We start from the raw sequence: 6,276 nt of genomic DNA, 5'->3' as shown, positions 1-6,276 counted from the left end.
AGAAGTAATATTCTCCACTTGCGTACCATGTTTCATCAAGATCCGATTATGTTTGACTGAGAAAAAACAGTGTGAAGAGTCGTTCCTTACGTTAAGATGTATGATTTTTAAGACCTTCTTGTGGCCTTCACTTTTATCTTTAACCTTAGAAAAACTATCAACTTCTAAGATGGGTGAACAAATGTTTACCAACTTACGTCCAAATTCATTCAGCAATTTTTGAGAAATCCAGCTGACGAATAAACAAACACGTGGGTAAAAGCATAACCTCCTCCACCGAATACGATTAATTCATTTGATTAGCTATTATCCTAATTAAAACTAATAATAATAACACAGATTCTGTTACTGGGTGGATGCTTCAAGGAAGGAAAAAAACAGAAACACTGAAGCAATCACCGTTTTCTAATATAATTATTTCCTGGTCTTAAAGAAAGCTTTACTTTTGTTTTAGAAGTGATGTTCTATACAAATTAGTACCTCTGGTGACTATTTTAACAATTATTTTCAATACAGACGAGTACCTCTGGTGAATGTTTTTACAAGTACTTTCAACACACACTAGTACCTCTCGTGACTATTGTAACAATTATTTTTAATACAAACTAGCACCTCTGGTGACTATTTTAACAGATATTTTCAATACAAACTAGTACCTATGGTGAACGTTTTCACAATTACTTTCAACACAAAACAGTATCTCTGGTGACTATTGTAACAAATACTTTCAATACAAACTAGTAGCTTTCGTGATTATTGTAACAATTACTTTCAACACAAAACAGTATCTCTGGTGACTATTGTAACAAATACTTTCAATACAAACTAGTAGCTTTAGTGATTATTGTAACAATTACTTTCAACACAAAACAGTATCTCTGGTGACTATTGTAACAAATACTTTCAATACAAACTAATAGCTTTCGTGATTATTGTAACAATTACTTTCAACACAAAACAGTATCTCTGGTGACTATTGTAACAAATACTTTCAATACAAACTAGTAGCTTTCGTGATTATTGTAACAATTACTTTCAACACAAACTAGTGTCTCTCGTGATTATTGTAACAAGTATTTTCAATAAACACTATTGTCTCTGTTGAATATTTTAACAAGTACTTTAAATGCAAACTAGTACCTCTGGTGACTATTTTAACAAGTACTTTCTATACGGACTGGTACCTCTTGTTACTGTTTTAATATTTTAACAGGATTTTTTCAATATAACCAAACATGCTCGTCCTTTCAGCCGTGGGTGCGTTATAAAGTTCGGTCAATCCCATTATTCGTTGGTAAAAGAGTTGACGGTGGGTGGTGATGACTAGCTGCCTTCCCTCTCGTCTTACACTGCTAAATTGGGAACGGTTAACCCAAGTGCTCTCATGTATCGCGTAATGATATTACGCATAAATAGTTGTCTTCCCTCTAGTTTTACACTGCTACATTAGGGACGGCGAGTGCAGATAGCCCTCGTGTAGCTTTGCGCGAAATTCAAAACAAACAAACCTTTCAACATAAACTCGTACCGTTGACTAACTGTTTTATGAAGTGTTTCGAACAAGTGCATTCAACATAAAAACAGTTTTCGCGATTATCTCTGGAATAGCGGGTTTATACTTTTAAAGTAGATTAATTAATCTAAACGGCCGTTCTTGTCCTGTGTTTTAAGGTAAACTGAATCAACCAGTAAATGTTTTACCTCTATCATAATATCTATACATTTATACTTTCTTTGGAAAAGAAAGATATATACCACTAATTTATTTAAGATATTCATACAGTGTTATTACATGTCCAATATTTATTTAAGGTCACTTTCAAGTGAAATATAAGTTGGTTCCTACAGTATTTCGTTATAGAAGATTTTCACAATGAAGGATTTGGAATATGCCTGAAGCTTCAGTGCGAAGTCATGAAGAAAGCATGTTTATACAACGTGGCTGGGTCTGTAATCCATAAAGAACTTAGTTTACAATTAATAATTATTTAATAGCTGGAATAACACGAGTAGAGTCTTGGGAATTGAGGTGGAAGCAGGTGAACGTTCTCTCCCTCTACCTGGATTCGGGTAGAGAGAGCAAGCGAGAACAGCAGGGGTCACCATCAGGTAGAGCAACTTTTTATGGGAACAAAACAACAACGTAATCTATGTGTAAAAACAGCTCGTTTGGGTTGAGAAAATATTTCTCTACAAGTGCGTTTTCTCGACATCACTGAACAACATAATCTCAATCTACATATTCATACTAAACACTTCCCCTCCCCCCAAATGTTGTTACTAGGTTGGTGCTGGACATTCAATAACAACACCATTCAGGTTCAAATGATATCTGATAATTACATGTTCGCTTAAAGTATATTTAACTTTAAAAAAAAAAAAAAAATGAAGGGGCTCTCAACCTGAGGTCATGCGCGCCCGCGATTGGGGAGAGACCCCCTCAAAAGTGAGAAACATAATTATTTCTTTAATCATTTAAAATATGTATATCAATTTTTTTTTATTCAGTTCACAATTTCACATAACCTCTCTTCTTCCCTCCCCGTGAAAAAAACTTATTTACCTGATTCTCGAAAGACTTCTGCAGACGTTCATGTATGTAGTCCTTAAACCACGAGAAATTCATAAACATTCTAAAAAGGAGTTGCAACAGTAAGGCCCAGAATGGCCAGATGGTTAAAGTACTCGACTGGTAATCCGAGGGTCGCGGGTTTGAATCCCCATCAAATCAAACATGCTCGCTCATTCAGGCGTAGGAGCATTATAATGTGACAGTCAATCCCACTATTCGTTAGCAAAAGAGTAGTCCAAGAGTTGGCGGTGGGTGGTGATGATTAGTTGCCCTCCCTCTAGTCTTACACTGCTAAATTAGGGACGGCTAGCGCAGATAGCCCTTGAGTAGCTTTGCGCGAAAATCAAAAAATAACACCATAATAAATAAAATAATAACTGATCTAGCACAAAGCTTCAGGTCTTATAACACTAAAATTTGGGGCTTGATTCCACAACGCAGATAACCAATTGTCTAACTTTACGGAAAAATAAATAAACAAGCTGTGTAATATCTATTAGCTTTTAATATTTTGTTTTCGTAATAACAAGTGTAACACAAATGTTTGAAAACGTGAAACAAATAAGCAAAATATTGCACTATCACTTAAGTAATAGTTCCTCATTCAAACCCAAGTGTATTTAGACCTCTCGGAATGTAATTAAGTTAGGCCTATTCAACTTTCAAATTACAAGACGTAAAATGTTGGATCTAAGTGTAACTAGCTGAGATTTTAGAAAATACTAAACTTAGTTGAGAACTTCCCGAACTTATCATAAATTATAACCTAAACGTTTTAGTCGTTTAATTACAAACTTTTCTGGTCGGTATATAAGGAAATGCTAAGAAAATCTAAAAGTCACCATTGCTCTAAATAATTTTAAAATAGTAAATACGTTTCGTATAAGAAACAAGGATTGATTTATTTGTTTCTTGTCAGTTAAGATTCAGCGGAAAAGGATATCTGTACTCTGCCCATCACTGGATTCGTACCAGGAAATTTAGTCTTATAAGGTATCGAGTTTATCGCTGAGCCACTGGAGGCAAACATTAAGGAAGAAGGGTCTTAAGGTTCGACATCTTAGGTCACACTGGAAACAAGAAATTATCATGAAGCTGACCAGAAGCTCGTTTCTTTTTAAAGCATCCTTATTGGTCAGAAACTGACAGGGCGGACCTAACAATTAACCAATAATACACTAATTATACACTAATCTCAAAAAAAAAAAAAAAGGTTCTGAGAAGATCGGTTATTGGATGATTAACTAAATCCTACTGTAAGAAAGGCCAATAACACGAGACATTTTTAATCTAAAGGGCCAATCATTTAGTGAAAGCTACCAGTTATTTTAAAATATATAATGCGCGTGACATATTACTTGGCTCAGTAGTAAATAAAAATACTGTAAAACTCGTGGTAGTAAAAAAGGTGAACACATAAAAACTGAAAGGCATATCTCAATCACAGATCGACCAAAGCATTGCAAGATTTAAAATGTATTACAGTTTCACAGTCACTAATGAAGTGACGAATTTCAGTATGAATCGGTAAATTAAACTGACAAACTTATTCTGGTTCAGTCGTTACAACGAAAGGAATTCGGCCATGGAATTACCAAAGAGAAAAACAATTACACGTAGCTTAGTGATGTAATATAGAAAAGTACTCTACACAATACAGAGTATCCTACGTTTACCGTACAGCTGATAAAAACTACAATTGTTTACAATACGTTTGTTTGTTTGTTTTGGAATTTCGCACAAAGCTACTCGAGGGCTATCTTTGCTAGCCGTCCCTAATTTAGCAGTGTAAGACTATAGGGAAGGCAAATAGTCATCACCACCCACCGCCAACTCTTGGGCTGCTCTTTACTAACGAAAAGTGAGATTGACCGTCACATTATAACGCCCCCACGGCTGGGAGGGCGAGCATGTTTGGCGCGATTCGGGCGCGAACCCGCGACCCTCAGATTACGAAGCGCAAGCCTTAACGCGCTGGGCCATGCCAGGCCTTTACAATACGTAAGCGTTACACTTTTCGTACTATCAGCAATGTAACGTCAATGGACATTTACTTAAAACTCAAAATGTTCAACATTTTACGACAGGAGTATCAAACATAATACCTGCCAAAATATTTTGACAGGCACTCACAATGTATTACCCAATTACCTTTGATATGTCCCACAGTCGTATGCTGTACCATATAGTGCAACAGAACAGCATAAACTGTGATTTCAGTTTACCCTTTTCCATTATTGTATATTTCTTTTCAGTTTTAAATATAATGCTATTTTCATGTATTTATTTTCGGTAAAATAAAAAAATGGAATTGCCCACTTTAATTTAAATATTTGGTAATAAATAAGATGTCAAAAGTTATCTGACCTCTAGGATAAAATGGGTTTAACACCATCTCTAATTTTGAACTTCTAACCAGAAAGACTACAACCAATCAGAAGCTTCATACCATACACCATCAAAACTCAAATTATGGCGAATATTTTAATGTCTTTAATGGATTAGAATGGAGTTTGCCAGCTCCAAAATCCACTTTTATACCACTTGACCAACCCGCTCCAGTTTATGCATAGTTACGATTGTTTGTTTGTTTGTTTTGAATTTCGCGCAAAGCTACTCGAGAGCTATCTGCACTAGCCGTCCCTAATTTCGCAGTGTAAGACTAGAGGGAAGGCAGCTAGTCATCACCACCCACCGCCAACTCTTGGGCTGCTCTTTACCAACGAAAAGTGGGATTGACCGTAACATTATAATGCCCCCACGACTGAAAGGGCGAGCACGTTTGGTGTGACAGGGATTCGAACCCGCGACCCTCGGGTTATGAGTTGAGTGCCTTAACTACCTGGCCATGCCGTACCATTAGTGTTACGAGCATAGTAGTGAAGCAGCTAACCGATATAAAAGAACTAGTGTGCGTTACGTCACATCACTTTTGATTTCTCAGGACTTTTCTAGATAGGAGGAGTCATAAAAGCCACAATACATTTATCCAGGTAGAATAGTTCGATTACTCTTTGTCCATTACGATTTTAGTGACGGGGTGAATGGGCGATGTTGAAACCTTCTTGGTGCAGTGAATGTTGGTACAATAAACCTTGAGACGTAATGTGGGACCACCTAGTCTAGAAACCAAGAGAATAACATTTATCACAAAATAAATATATCAATCTAATTGTAAATTTAAATCTTTTCTGAATTAAGATATTTTCTGTTATGTCATTAACTTTGTAAATAATAAAACAATATCTTTAATCAACGGAAACTCCCATTAATGAATAAACATTTTTCCAGTTTTGCTGTATTTACCTTTATTTTATACTAAACTAACAATATTGGATCATACTTTTGTTGCTGAGCAATATGACATAAAATCCATTGTTGGAACATATTGTTGCCGAAACGCACTGGATATTCTGTATATTATAAGTTGTTAATATAACTCATTTTTACCCATTTTTTTATGAATACACGCCCCCGCTAGTACAGCGGTATGTCTGCGGATTTACAACGCTAAAATCAGGGGTTCGATTCCCCTCGGTGGGCTGAGCAGATAACCCTTTGTGGCTTTGCTATATGAAAAACACAAACACACTTTTATGAATGCGACGATTTCATTTAATAAATAATCTTAATTTTGACTGAGTAGCAAAGAAGTCAATCGACTTTTGCTTGTCTCAACTGCATTTTTCTGCCTCTTTGTTGGT

General features: G+C 35.9%; 1 protein-coding gene across 2 annotated transcripts in view; it reads left to right on the top strand.

The window, feature by feature from the left end:
- Positions 1–6,276, top strand: part of frj (membrane bound O-acyltransferase domain containing farjavit) — a 59,897-nt gene that overhangs the window by 21,090 nt on the left and 32,531 nt on the right. The window lies entirely within an intron of this gene.

The sequence above is a fragment of the Tachypleus tridentatus genome, chromosome 13 (assembly GCF_004210375.1).
Source record: "Tachypleus tridentatus isolate NWPU-2018 chromosome 13, ASM421037v1, whole genome shotgun sequence".
NCBI classification, from domain to species: Eukaryota; Metazoa; Arthropoda; class Merostomata; order Xiphosura; family Limulidae; genus Tachypleus; species Tachypleus tridentatus.
This window is presented reverse-complemented; position numbering and strand designations above follow the sequence as displayed.